This window comes from Euprymna scolopes, chromosome 7 (genome assembly GCF_053919585.1).
Source record: "Euprymna scolopes isolate OS-2025 chromosome 7, ASM5391958v1, whole genome shotgun sequence".
NCBI lineage: Eukaryota > Metazoa > Mollusca > Cephalopoda > Sepiida > Sepiolidae > Euprymna > Euprymna scolopes.
The window spans coordinates 713,543-729,840 of NC_136488.1; positions in this window are offsets into that span (position 1 = coordinate 713,543).

Here is a 16,298-nt window from a genome sequence, read left to right on the forward strand (position 1 = left end):
TTTTGTTTTGTTTTGTATTTATTAACAGTTTTATTCTTTTTATCAAACAAAAAATAGAACTTTTATAATGCCATATGATGGACTGTTTTTCAAACATCGAAATTTTAAAATTCAAGTTAGTTTTATTTAACAAAAAAAAAAAGAAAAGAAAAGACGAGGTGGGTTTTTTTTTCAATTATAAACTTTATTTGAACTTTTCAACAAACTTTTACAGACATAAAAAAAAATAGCCTTTATAGATATTTTATAATATTTTTTTAAAATATATTTAACGAAAAGTTTTTTTTTTATCATTTCATTGTTGAATAAAATTTCAAAGTGATAAATGGTGAAAAAAAATATCTTGAAAAGAAAAAACTGCTCGTCTTTTTTTTTTTTTAAATAAAACTTTAATTTTAACATTTCGATATTTGAAAAACAGTTTATAATATATATTTCATTATAAAAGTTCTCTTTTTGTTTGATAAAAAGAATAAAACTGTTAATAAATACAAAAAAGCCCATTAAGTTCAAATAAAGACTGTTTGAATAAAACTTATATATATATAAAAAAAAGGTTCATTCTATACGGTTTTACCATCCGTAGATAAAAATGTCTGACGTCACTTCCGTCAAATCGCTTTGTAAACAAAGGAAGGCCAATCTACGCCATTACATTTTAATTGGATAGTCCATTCTTTTTATCATTTTTCTTTTACCTCCCTTACCTCACTCTTTTTTTAACCAAGTAAGATCTGTGACTTACTTGTAGTTTCATTAAATACTTTTACATGCAAAATCCGATCCCGCATTTTGCTAATTCCTGCCCTCTGATGAGAAGGAGAGTATTTCTTCGAAACTCCGTGGATTAAGGACTATCCACTTATCTTGTGCTTCCTTTTTAAAATTAAATATGTTTCTAACTCTTTTTCAAGATGTCTTTTAACATGTTTTATTAATCATTTGTTCATACATATACCACTGAAAAATAAAAGTATTTTTATTTTTAAAGTTTTCTCATTTAGTCTCTGTATCGGGTTGGACGTTGGACGTTTAATTGGTCTCCCTTTCTTTGTGGAGTATTGTATTATTTTGTTTTCTGAACTTGTTTTTGATACGACTTGTTTTTGACTATTTTCTTTTGTTTTTAAAATATGACGTCTGTTACGCCGTACATATTTTCCTTGTTCTGTTTTTATTAGATATGAATGGGGTTCTTTTAATTTTTTCACAATCTTACCTTTTAGGTTCCATTTTTCTTGTGAAAGAATACGGACAGTATCGTCTTTCTTTAGTTTTGGTAGTTCTTTGAACTTTTTACTTATTTCACGCTTTTTCATTGTTTTGTTTATGCATGATATTTGGAAGATTTGTTCTTAGCGTTCTTTTCATCTGGGCTGGTGACAGGGTTTTATCTTTTAATGGTGAAGTCCGTAACGCTAACATTGCTAGGTATGGGTCTTGTCTACTTTCAAGCGATTTCTTTAATGTTCTTTTAATGTTTCTATGCCCGTCTTGTTTATTTCATATGTTCTTTTTATCAGTCCTAGCTCTTCCGCTGTTTCTGCGCCAATTACTGCGTTTTCATTTGTATTCGCCACAATGAAATGCGAACTTATTTCTATATTTTTATTTTGTAATTGTATAACACAGCTCCTTATTGTGGGAATTTGCGTACAGTAGTAGGCGGTTAATTTTATAGACGTTTTCTTTAATTCTGGTTTTGGTTCAATAGTTTTATATATTTTTTGCTGATAATACGTTTACTTCAGCATCAGCACCTGTATCGATTTTGAAGTTGATGAGTGTTTCGTTGCCTCGAATCTTTACTTTCCATTTGTCAGTTTGTAGTGCGTCTACATTTTTTTTTCAATATGGCGTCCATGTTAAAATGGTTTTGCTCCATGTGGTTTGAATTGTATGAATGTCCGACATTGTATAGTTTTTTTTCTTTTTCGTTCAACACATTCGAGCGAAATGTCCTTTTTTACCGCAATTTGTGCAGTTTTTATTGTATGCTTGACAGTTTCCTTTCTGATGTGACCCAGCGCAGTAGGTACATGTTTCAATCCATTGTTGTGTTTTGGCGGGATTTTTGTCTTCACGTTTGAACATGACGTTGGAAGACAGCTTGTTTTTCTTTGGATTGCGAATTGTTGAAATATTTTCTGTTTCACATGTAGCCATTATCTTGGAGTGTCTCTTCGTTTCTTCAGCACTCAGGCCTGCTTGTATCGCCTTCTGTAAATCCAGTGAAGGTTCTCTGAGCATTCTTTCTCTCAACATATTGTCATTAACGCCACAAATTAGAATGTCTTTTATTAATCTTTCAGTGAGGTCACCGAATTCACATTTGTTTCCGTGACGTACTCATCAAATCTCTGTTTCTTTCTATTTCTGACGTTTCTCACATATCAATTTCTCACGAAATTGATATGTGAGAAACGTCAGGTTTTTTTTCTTGGTTGGCAGTGCGCGTCAAATTTTTCTATAACTTTTTTCAAGTTTAGTTTCTCATCGTCATTTTCAAAGTTGAATGTATAATATATTTTCCTTCCCTCGTTTCCTATACAGGTCAGCAATATTGAAGTTTTCCCCTTCTCCAGTTTCTTGTCCGACTCTGTAGCTTGCAGGAACAATTGAAATTGGTTTTTCCAAGTTTCCCATTCCTGTCCGAGATTATCCGAAGAAAAATTTCATTCTTTTGGATGTGGTAAAAATTCCAATTTTTCTTTTTTCGAGAAGATATTGATATACGGCTGTGAGTGTTGACGGTTCGATGTTTTATCCTGACACCATTTTATATCATGGGTTGATACAGGTGAATATTAGTTAGAATCATGTTAGTAATTTGTTAGTGAAACATTCATTGAAGAGACGAAACGCACGTGGTATCGTAATGGGGGATTTATTTACACTGAATAGAAACAAAGCAGTTTACTACTAAAAAAAGTGTTACTCAACGGTAGTGGGAGGTTGCAATCAAGAGTGACGGTGTCAGTTACTAAGTCAAAGGGAGATAACTCGTGTGTACTCCATATCTAACAAGGAGGAAATGGATTTCAAATCTCGAATCATGAGAAATAGCTCCTGCCTGTGATTATAGCGAGTGTCGACTGGTACATAAACCTTTCGTTTGTCCTTTCTTGCTTCCATACGCTCAGTTTTGTAATATAACATTGTCGTTCTGTCAATTTTTGCAAAATTACAAATTCCGAAGTATAACATGTTTACTTCAAAATTGTAAAATCATTGAGAAAAAAAGTAATCAATAAAGAAATTCATTTATCAATTTTAGCGAAAACTCTACTTCTGCATTCAAAGGTCTTTTTAATTTCCTTTTCTTTTTTTTTTCTTTTTTTTCGTCGTTGTTTGTTTTGTTTTTGAGGGAGATATAGATTTTTAAAAGCTCCCCTCCCCTCTCTAAATTACATATTACAAATATCAAAATTTATTTTTGGAGAGCGGGGGCTATTTTTAAAACTATATATCCCTCAGTATTTTGTTTTATTTCCTATTTCTGAGCGATTGTCAAGATTCCTAAGATGTGATCTCATTTTTTCTTGTTCTCACGCTACACTCAACAAAACGATGTTCTATTAAAAAAATCATGTAAATTGATCAAATAGTTTATTTTACTGATAAATTCACATTTTATGACTAATCGATACATAGCATTTTACTCAGCCATGATTTATAAATAAGCGAAGACTACTCAATTCGAACTACGGCGATCCAAATAAACCTTATAATGGATACACTTTCCTATCAAAATCTCTCAAAATCGTTTAAAGAATGTGTGAAATTAACATTTTTATCAAAGCTTCTAAGATGTGATCCTCTCATGTTGGACATTTTTCTTGTTCTCACATAACATTCAACGCTATCTGTTTTTAACTGAATAAACGCTTAAAAATAAGTTAAAACACTAAAATCTTGCTCAGCTATGTATAAAACAAACACTTAGAAAAATCCATTTCATATGTTTTAAAATAGTCAAAATATTTTTTTTTCATATTATAGAGTGTGTAATATCTTTTAAAAACGTCTTCCTCAAGAACGATCGTAAAATGTGTTTTAAATCGATATTTATTTAATAATGGCCCAATTTTCCTACCGAGTAAAAAAAAAAGTGAGGGGGGTATCCATGGACGGATCTTCCGCGGACGAATCTTCCTAAATTCATTATAATTCGGTTAATAGTTTGGGAAAAATCAACTACTAATCTTTTCTTTTTATAAGATGACGAAGTCACAACAATCTGAGCACGCCGTGGTTAATAACTTGTTTCAATTACATCATCCTCAAGCAGTTGTAGAATTTCCTTTTCAATGAATCAAGCATCCTCCGCATGGTAATTTCGGGATTTAGTAGCAATAGGTTTGCAAGCAGGGGTTAAGTTTTTTGGAATACCCTCAGAAAATTTCCCCACCAGAACAAATTCTCTTAGAACATGGGAGTCCAGCAGAAAATGACCGGAACATCAAACCTACGACAAAAAACAGGTAGGAAAGTCCACTGGCCGAAACATTTCAAGGAATACATTACATATTCCGGCGTGGTCTTATATATTAAATCGACTCAAAACGAGCAGACGTAGTACAGAGCACCCCACGTGATGTTTCCGTCCAATGGGATTTCTCCAAAGACATTTTTCTAAACTTTTCCTTTTAAGCTCGCTGGGAGCTGGTCCAAATAGTATTTAAGCACACACAAACATCAAATCTCACTCTCAACTGTATCTTCATTCGGACGTTCCACGCGTGTTACTATCACTCTTCCATTTTCACCGCTCCGCGCGCTTCATACAATTTCACAGGCGAACATTACCTATTGCCTCTCTTAACATGTTTTAACATATGAACAGTTCAACAAAAAAGACATTCTCCTTTTTTTTATATGAACACTTAAAAAGGACTTGTGAACTCATTATAAAGAGAATTATATTTTATTTGTTAATGGTTGGTTTCTGTGAATAAACCTCCGTTTGTTTTGCATGTAAGTCTTCTTCTTTTTATTTTTATTTATTTGTGGAGGAAGTTAGTTCCTAAAAAGGCCTGACGACCACCACAGACTACAATTTGGGCTACACAGTGCCATGGGAATTTTTCAAGAGCAAATGGACAAGAGGTTGAAAAACATTGCCTTTTGCAAGGTACATGTTGATGCCGTTTTAGTTTTAAGTCATTTAAAGAATGTAAGGAGTGTATTGGCTACTCTGGATAAATCAGGTTCGAAATTAAAGAGAAGTAAATGAAAGTTTTTCCTCTCTGAAATAACATATTTGGGTTTCGGAATCAGTAAAAAAGCACAGGCCCTTTTCCAGACAAGGTGATTGCTAAGACAGAGGCATATCCGCCACGAAACATTATGGAATTAAAAGCCTATATCAGGGTCTAGTATTGAAATTAAAGTTTTCCTTTTAATTGCCGAATACCGTTAAATGTTCATACAAAAAAAAAGAAAAAAAAAAAAGGTTTTTCTTCTTCAGCTTGCAACGCTCGGCACACGCACACACAAAAAAAACGACAATCCTTGTTCTCTTCCAGTTTCGACGTTCGTAGAAAATTCGTCTTTCTTTCTTCCCACTGACATGTGAATTAACTGTACGTTCGAACGACCCCAAGTGAACAATTTTCCCAGCTTTTATATCCCATCTAGAAAAAAAGGAAGAGACAGAAAAAAAAATAGCTTCTCCCATCATGCCCTGCCTTCCCAAGATGCCCTTCGTGTATATAAATGAGCTAACCATCCTTTCCTTCTTTCCCAAAGAGCGATGTAGATACGCCCGGTACGTTTTTTTTTCTTTTTTGTCTTTCTTTCTAACCATATACCCCACACAGGGCAGTTAACTAATATCCCAATCATTTACTAATTAATACTAGGTCCACTTTTCAGTTTAATGAGGAAAAGTGCTTCTCGCCAGAACTGGTTGCAATACTGTCACAACATCCTTGTTTTATTGTTATTTCCATGGCAGTTGCTCGTCTGAACTCCAATCTCTGGTCCCCCCTCGCCAATCTTTCACGAAAAACACCTGTCTAGCTGAATCCACTGTGAAAAATTTCCCCCACTCTATATCTGTGCCTAAATCAAAACGCGGATTCCATGAACAAAGCTTCTTTCTTAGAACTGCACGCCTGTGGAACTCTGTTCCGTCTGCCTGCTTCCTTCCGGACTACAACTTGGATGTCTTCAAGTCCAATGTTAACAAATTCTTAATGAACCGCCCCCTTAAGTAAACACTTGATCAAATCTCCACACTAACGTACTGTACTTGCAATAACCCTTATCCCTGAGTGGCTTCTGGGCCTTGATAAGAGGTAATCACTGTGTAAAAAAAAAAAAAAATGACCCAACAGAAAAAGGTTAAACTCGTAATTATTGCACAGGATGTTGAATTCATTGAGCATGTGTTTTACCTGCTAGCTTTGTTTCACAAAATTGTGGCTCCCTATTGCATTCTGAAGAGTAAAGCCAGATTAAGATGTGATCGATGCGGGCTGTTGACTCGCACTTGCTGGGAATTCCTCATTCATTGTAGGATAGAAATGAAGGGAACCACTACTGCTACCATGAAGTGATACTTTGTAAGACATTAAGACCAAACAGAAGCTGCTTCCAGCATACTCATACAAATAGCGTCCTACAGGTTGTCAACAGTTGTAATTCCTCATTCACATAGACTGACCAGTATCCAGTCTTGACACCAATCATACTGAACACTTTGGCTTTTGCAAAAGCTGGGTTTAACTCTCCCACTGTCGGTATTTTGTGCAGACAGTTTTTGAGGTTGGTGTTGAGTTTCTGTGGGTCCATACATATTTGAAGGGACGTGTCTTTGTGCTGTATGACAAACTGGAGTGCCAGTCTGTGTGTTCTTCAGATTTCCAGAATATGTCTTCCTCAATGAGCCTGTTAACGAGCCTTCAATTTGTCTTTTAGGTGGATACAACATTTGCATAGAGGGTTGATGAAAAGTTCTGCATCTTCCTTTAGAAGGAGTTTGGTAATCCCACTAAAATTTTTGCATATCAGAAGCCCTACAACTGCAAGTCCTGGTACTTCTACAACATTTTATAACATAAGAATATCATTAAAAGATTTCTCGATTCTATGACCCATGCCCACATAGGAGACACACCTCATATGAAGGCGACCAAATTCAATGTCTTGGAGCCATTAACTTTTCATATCAGTATAGGGACTCAGAAGGAAAAAATACAACTTCTTATGTTGTAACATAACACCTCCCACTTGCAGTTTTGGACATATTTGTACACCATCCATAAAATTAAAAGATTATGTCTGTGATCCCAAGCTAGATTGGAGGGATACAACATATTGAGGCAGAGTTATTCCCCTTACTTTATAAATTTCAATGTGATTAATTAGGGCTCTTTAAACCAGGAGGGGAATTTCTGTTTCCTATTGTTTCAGTTACACAATTTGTAAGGAAAAAATCGAAGACGGATTAAACTTGGAAAGCTTTATGTAACTTTGAATGTCGTAGGGACTTTACATGAGCTCACGATGATTTAAAAGAAGGTAAAAGACAAAAAATACTCAAGGGAAGTAATTTACTTGCGGAGAGCGTAAATAGATTAAGAAGAGTTCTCTTTTTTGGCACACAAAGAGAGCGTTGAGCGGTCATTTCCGGTTTTAACCACGGCTTGTTTTTTACCATGTAGATTTAGTCTTGTGTCATTCTTCATGCAAGGTGTTACCATTAGAATATAAAACGATATACAATAAAATTCTGTTTTAAACTTGGAAAAATGCCTCAGAAACGTATGGAATGCTTCAGACTGCTTTTAGACCATCTTGCATGAATCGAGCATCAGTTGCATAAATGTTTCAAAGACAGGGAGTCTGTAAGGGATGATGAGAGGTGTGGGAGTAAGGAAGGCAGAAAACCAGAGCTGATTAGCCAAATAAAGAATTTCATAGATAAGAATTGTCGTGCGTACGAGACAATAAATGCACAGTTTGATGTCAGTGTAGGAACTGTACACACAATTATTTGTAAAGAACTGAGGATGCAGAAGATTTGTGCAACGTTTTCTCAGGGGTGCTCAGAGAAGATCACAGACTATTTGACCAAGATGGGCATCAAGGCAATTCCTTACCCTCTCTATACCCCAGACCTTGCTCCCTGTGACTTTTGGTTATTTGCTAAGCTCAAGGAAAACCTAGAGGTTGTCGTTACGAGACAATTGAGGCGATGAAAGAGGCTGCGACAAGAGTCATTGACATGCTTACACAAAAGGACTTCCATGAGGTCTTCCAGAAATTGTTGGAACAGTACAAGTGCATTGCAGCCGGACGAGATTACTTTGAAGGGGACCAGAGTTTTATGTCTGTATGATGAATAAAATTGCTCATACTAAAAACATCTGGAAAATCATTGGAGCACTTCGTTTGGATACTTTTAAGGTTTGATAATATACATTAGAACCGTTTTTTATTGTTTAAAACTCTTAGTTAATATTAATAGAATATGAGGGTCGTTCTAAAAGTAAAGCCTCCTATTTCGATTATTCATGTTGAAATGTTGAAAATGCACAGACAAAATATCAAAAAGTCCAATTTTCGAATTGTATTTAAATTTCTCTATTACACAAATTTCCTTAATTGAGTAACCTGACATGTATGACACATACTCAATTTTTTTTATTTTGCTAAACACTATCAACTTTACTATCTCTGCTCTGGTGGAAAAGTTGTACTTTTTTATTTCAACAAGAAAATGCTCATGCAAAGCAATGCTCATTTACATAAATGAAATCTTGTCATTGCATAAAACTATGATGACCTTTCCCAAAGTAATGGCTCCTATTTTTTACTTTGCTCAAGTGGAATAAAGAGGATTGCAAATTGCATTCCTGTGATAACTGAACTTATGCATTAATAACGAAAATTTTAGCTTTCTGTTGCAAATATTGATGATGTAAGACTCTAAGAAAGCAACTCCTGTCATGGACGTGCGTCAGAAGCAGAAATGATTTTTGTTGTTTGTTTTATCCAATGCCAGTATGCACAGGTGAAACGTGAACAAATTCTGATTGACAGACCAGTTTACTCTTCAATAATGGATTTCAGTGTTACACATCCATGTCCAACTCTCCTTTTTGTGTCTGGAGTTCAAAGTAGGAGCTTTTCTGCCAGTTCATCATGGCGACTAATATGACCAGCAAGTGCTAGACGTCTGTCTTACAATATTGGAGACACAAGGTAGGGAACCATACGACTTGCTTGTTGGGTGACTTTTCCATGATATGTTGTAGGCTAGTCAAAGCGTTCTTGTATATTTACTATCAAGATGTTTTCGTCATGATACGCTTAGTATCCATGATTCTGAGCCATCCAGAAGAATTGACTATGCAGGCTTTGAAGATCTTGGTCTTGGTTTCTTTCTGGATTGGAGATTTCCATACTTTCTCTAAAGAATGAAGTGCACTCCATGCTAGCATGATCCTAACATCCATATCATGTTCGCTTTCAGAATAGCCTCCCAGGTACTTGAAGTTGTCAACACAGTCAATTTCTGATCCATTTGATGAAAGCAATAGAAGATCGATTTAGATGCATATACTTTATTTTTGGAGCATTGAGATACAACCCAACATCTTGACAAGCCTTCTCAACTCGCTTCAGAAAATCTTGGCCAGACTCAATACAATCCTCCAGGAGCGCAATGTCGTCAGCATAGTCCAAGTCCACTAGCATTTGAGCAGGGTAACTACTGCTATGGCCATCCCTACTAGTGATTGATGTTGCTCAAACAGATCTACCGCCTGTTGAGAAAATTTTTGAGTTTGAGCTTTTCACTGAGATTAAAAGTTGTGATCCGACTCAGAATGAAGTAGACACTGCTGTCTGACAGTTAAACAATGGAAAGGCAACCGGTCTTGACAAATCGCAAACAGAATTTTGGAAAATGCCAAAAGTGAGAAAGAGTCTGCTATCTTTCTGTAAACAGACATTCCATGGAAATTGTCCAAAAGGGTGGAGTATACCTTGTCTGATACGAATACCAAAGAAAGGGGATCTCTCCAAAATGAACAACTACAGAGGAATTTTATTTTCTCCAATTGCAGCCAAGATTTATAATTACTGCCTGCTTAACAGAATTAGACCTATTATCGATGAAGTTTTGCATCCGAACCAAAATGAATTCCGTAAGGGACGGTCAACCACATCCCACATTCTCCCTCTCAACGAATTATGGAGGAACTGAAGAACCACAAAGAAGGAGGCTGTCATAATTTTCATCGATTACCACAAGGCTTTCGACTCCATCAATCATGCCCGAATGATTGAAATTCTGACAGGATTAGTGAATCTCTTGACAAAGGCTTCCTTTCTAGGGCAATTGCTCTTGACATATCAAAGGCCTTCGACAAGGTATGGCATAAAGGCCTACTTCACAAGATTTCCAGCTACGGTATAACTGCAAATGTTTTCTCAATCATTAAATCATTTCTCTCCAATAGGCTCATAAGAGTAGTGGTCGATGGAAAAAAATCGGAGGCCTGCAGTATTAATGCTGGAGTCCCTCAAGGGTCAATCCTGGGCCCAACTCTCTTCCTGATCTACATCAATAACCTCCCTAAACACATACTTAAATCATTCGTTGACATCTATGCTGATGACACGACCATCTATGGCAACACATCAAAGGCTGTAAATGACAAAGTTCTCTCTGATTCTCTCTCCTCTGATCTCGAGCGCGTGGTTCAGTGGGGGAAGATGTGGCTGGTTACCTTTAATGCATCTAAAGCCAAACTGCTATCTTTACATCATCAATGCTCTGATCCCTATCTGGCATCAATTGAAATGGATGGCTCTCGTCTAGGAGAAGCCCCGTGTTTTGACAAGCTTCTGGGTTTGTCCTTTACTCCTGATCTGAAATGGAACACGTACATCAAGTCTGTTGCCAAGGTCGCTGGAAAGATGGTGGGATCCTTCTATCGCTCCAGAAGATATCTCACTACTGATACAATTCTCTATCTATATAAAAGCCAAGTACGTCCAAGGATGGAATACTGCTGCCATATCTGGGCAGGAGCTGCTAAAAACAGCCTATCTTGCCTTGACAGAGTACAAAATAGACTTTGTAGCTTAGTGGAGGATGCCCTTTTCTCTACCCTGCAACCTCTCTCCCACAGAAGAGACGTTGCGAGCCTATCCTTGTTTTATTGTTATTCCCATGGCAGGTGCTCGTCTGAACTCCAATCTCTGGTCTCCCCCTCGCCAATCTTTCACGAAAAACACCCGTCTAGCTGAATCCACTGTGAAAAATTTCCCCCACTCTTTATCTGTGCCTAAATCAAAACGTGGATTCCATGAACAAAGCTTCTTTCTTAGAACTGCACGCCTGTGGAACTCTGTTCTGTCTGCCTGCTTCCCACCTGACTACAACTTGGATGTCTTCAAGTCCAACGTTAACAAATTCCTAATGAACCGCCCCCTTAAGTAAACACTTCATCAAATCTCCACACTAACGTACTGTACTTGCAATAACCCTTATCCCTGAGTGGCTTCCGGGCCTTGATAAGTGGTGACCTCCGAGTAAAAAAAAAAAAAAAGCCTATGGAATTCCCACAAGAGTTATCAACGCGATTCATGTGATGTACAGGGACACTTCCGTGGTGGTGATCATGCCAGAAGGAGATACAGATGAATTTAAGATAGACACAGGAGTTCTTCAGGGGGATCCACTTGCTCCTTTTCTATTTATAATTGTTCTTGGTTATGCGCTTCGCACATCAGTCACCACTGATAACCTTACTTACAATTGATTAAGCAGAAATGAGTCATTAAATTCCTAGCAAAATCACATTTAAAATTGTGGTAACTATGTTGAAAAATAAATTCTAAAACACAAAACGCCACTCATTGTAATGGTACAACTTCTTTGTAGCTCTTCAATTTTTTTAAATAAAAAAATATGATTGTTTCGATTTTGAATGATTCTCATATGAGAAAGGTGCACTGAACACCCTATGTGTAATCATATTTTGTGCTGGCAAAAGTGCACCGAGAATGGTAGCTATTTATATTAAAATACTGTTTTTATTTAATTTTAAATAAATCACTTATTTTTATTTTTCATTCAATTTTCACCCCACACAAGGCACACTGCCAGTTTGAAGTAGGGGGCTACTATCGGGGACATAAATTGCAGGGATCTTATGAAGCGAGACGACCAGCAAGATGTCTGTTCAAATTACACTTGAACTTTTGCGTGTCAATACAGTTGAGAAAGCAGAATCCCAGAAGAGAGTTCCAAAGTCTAGCAGTTTTGGGGAAGAAACTATTGGAGTAGAAGGCTTTCTTACACCAAGGGATCTCTACTGTGTGGGGGTGGGATTTTGCTTGTCAGGTTTGTCGGGGGTAATTACATTGAGAGGGTACAAGTAGTTCGTTAGAGCATTTACCATTAAAATACTTGTATAGCAGGCAGAGGGATGCAACATCTCATCAATAAGACAGAGGTTAAAGCTTAGATGACAGTTCAGGATCTGTCAGGTTGGCGACTCTCTTCTGAACCTTGTCCAGGAGCAAAAGACTAGTAGCAGATGTACCAGCCCAAATATGACAATACTCCATACATGGGCGAATGGTGGCCTTATAGAGGTACAGGATACTTTCAGGCATAAGTAGCTTTCTAGCACGGTAGAGAGAGCCTACTTTTTTGCAGCAGCCCTGGCAATGCTCTCAATGTATCTGTTCCAACTCATGTTCCCTGTGAACGTTAGGCCGAGGAGTTTAAAAGAAGTAATTTCAGGTAGTGTGTTTTTGGCCATTACTATTGGTGATAGAGAAGGTTTCTTGTAATTATTGAAGTAAACAAGTTTAGTCTTGGTAGCATTGAATGTGACCATCTATTTTTGTCCCCATTCCACTACAGGGTGGTCTTCCTCTAGTGTTTCTGGCATTTCCTTTGATATATGTTCATTTGTTTTCCCCTCATACCTATTATAGTGCATAGTGTCAGCAGCAAATATACCCATCTCAGAGACAATTTTATCAGACATCTCATCTATGAATATTAGGAACAACAAAAGTCCAAGGATAGACCCCTAAGGCACATTTACATCATATATATTTTATATTGTAAAACATTGTTGAATTCTGACTAATCATTTATTATACAAACCGAACCAAGTACAGCAAATGTTATTGATTTTAATTTCAATGCATTCCTTTCTCATTTCTTTCAAATTTTATTCGTCAGTACAATGCCACTAAGATTGTTAGATTTCAAGCGAACTATTCACTTCACTATTTTGTCATAAGATAATTATTTTTAAGTTTGGCTTCTTTTCTCACTTTCCTCTGTCAACTCATTTTTTCACAACTTAATGCAATATCACTGATTTTTCTTACAGGTATCATCTTTTTGTAACAACAGTAATAATTTTTCGCCCTTCATTTTTTTTGCCAGATTAATATATTTTTCTCCCATAGCTTTGCTTTTGCACTTCTGACATGAGATATTGACGAAAAAAAAAATTACCATTTAATCCTACTTTAATATGTTATCTTATTTAACTAAGAGAATATTTAACAAAAACATATAGAAGCATAATTTTATGCAAGGATACATACAATATATAATTTTACACAACCTTATCAATGGCATTACATTGATAAGGTTGTGAAACAATAAGTAAACAGAGAGAAAAAAATGAAGGAAAAAAAGAAAACTACAGAGATGTCAAATTATTAAATATAACATATGGCAAGATATTTCATGTGGAGACTGTGCTTTGGTGTAGGAATTTGTATGAGAAACTGTAGAAAGAAAGAAACAAGACTCAAAACAAGGAAGATTATTGAAAATAAAATTGACAACACTTGCATCCTCAGTTCGATCAGCAAATGAAATGGTAACAATTTCACATGGAACTGAACTCTAAGAATTATTACTTGAAACATTTTAACATTTTTTAAAATTATTTATGAAAATAAAATGGTATGCTCAGTTCATCAAAATAGCAGAACAGCAACTTGCTTCCCATGAGTTTTGGTGAATAACAAACAAGATCCTAAATAGATGTGTGTCCTCTATCCCAACCATCATCAAAAAACCTGAGGTAATTTCGTCAACATTTTACAAAGCCAAACTCTTTTCCAAGAACTTTGCAGCAACCGCAAAAAAAGTAGCAGAACAGAGGCTTGATTCCTATCAGTTTTGGTGCCACACTCATAAAGAATCTTGATGCCAGCAAAGCAACTGGTCCTGACAATATTGTGACGTAATCAACCTGAGGGAGCAATTTTCCCTCATTGGGGAACTTTAGATCCCCCCCAAGGGCCTGAGGAGGGCCAAATAACTATGCTAAGATCGCTTTAATCGATCCCGGGTAGTGACAAATATCCCGAGGAGTTGAAATAGAGAATATAAATATATATTTTATTTCATTGTCAAAATAGATATTGTTTGGAAGTCAGAGAAATATATTTTGCATTTAAAATTGATGAGAGGGAACTTAGAACAATAACATAACACTGTCTGGCCATAGCGAACTCAAAAGCCAGATGTCGGACTGACAGTGACGACCTTAGGGGTCATGGGAATTTTATATATCTCAGATCACAAAATTGGTGGATTGCACACCCGCAAAATCTGGGGTTTCTCAATTTTGTGGCATGATCTGATTGGCTGGGAAGACCACATACATCACTATTAATATAAATGTTGCGCAGAAATTAGAAAGTTTCGAAGCAGTCCAGCAAGAGTTTGTGCGCGAAACTCAAAGTAACTCGCAGTTCCCTGAGGACGTGACTCCTTCTCCTCCGCCCGTATGACGCTGTCTGTGAAGAATATTTGAGACTTTGAAAAACTTACTAAGAACTGAATGATATTTGTAAAAACATTTTACATAATTTTGTGAATTAATCCTCGTAGAATAGAATTTCACATATCTGTTTTTCTTTCTGCCTGCAGCTTCGATATTCGCTTTCCGCATACAGGATTCAATGTAACAACCCTCTGAGAAGGACCAGATGATTTGAGCCCAGTTTCCAGACAACAGGGGTTCTAGCGAGCTTCATCAGTGTGGGGTTACAATATTACAGTAATAATACTCAAAAAGTTGCAACAAGAACTAGCACCTATTCTTGCAAAGCTGTTCAATCGATGCATAAAGGAGAAATGTTTCTCAATACCTTGGAAAATTTCATTAGTTAGGCAAATATTTTTAAAATAGTTGAGACTGGTCTTCTGCATCGCAGTACAGACCAATTAGTCTTCTGTGTATAGTAAATAATGTGCTTGAATTCATGTTAAATAGAGAAATTTTCACCCACCTCAGCAAAAATAGTCGACTCAATGATAAGCAATATGGTTTGTCTGGTGAAATCTAGAGCTGATGTACTGACTGTAATTTCCCATGGAATCAGTGAATCTATCGACAGGAGTTTCTTTTTTTTATTTACATAGGCGTCACCATTTATCAAGGCCCAGGGGCCACTCGAGGAAAAGGGTTAAAGAGTGTCAATTGGACAATATAGTTATTGTCAGTAATGGAAATTCAGTAAATTTGTAAACTTAAGGGGAACGGCTTATCAAGAACTTGTTTACATTGGACTTTAAGACAACCATATTGTAGTCGGCTGGAAAGCAGGAAAACGGAAGACAGTTCTACAGGCATGCAATTCTAAGAAAGAAGCTTTGTTCATGGAATCTACGTTTAGGTTCAGGCACAGATAAAGAGTGAGGGAAATTATTGATAGTGTTTTCAGCTAGACGAGTGTTTCTTGTAAAAGTTTGACGCGGGGGGACTATAGATTGAAGTTCAGTCAAGCACTTGCCATGAAAATAACGATAAAGCAAAGACAAACTCGCTACATCTCTTTTGTGGGAAAGAGGTTGCAGGGAAAAAAATAGGACATCTATGAGGCTACGAAGTCTATTTTGAACTCTATCAAGGCAGGATAAGTCCTTTCTAACAGCTCCTGCCCAGATGTGGCAACAGTACTCCATCCTTGGACGAACTTGGCTCTTACATAGAGAACTGCATCAGCAGTGAGATATCTACTAGATCGATAGAAGGATCCCACCATTTTTCTAGCGGCTTTGGCAAAAGATTTGATGTACATGTTCCATTTCAGATCAGGAGTAAAGGTCGAGCCCAGAAGCTTGTCAAAACATGAGGCCTCCCCAAGACGAGAGCCATTCATTTTAATTGAAGCCAGATGGGGATCAGAGCGTTGATGATGTAAAGATAGAAGCTTGGTTTTAGATGCATTAAAAGTAACCAGCCACTCCTTTCCCCATTGTACCACATGTTCAAGATCAGAGGAGA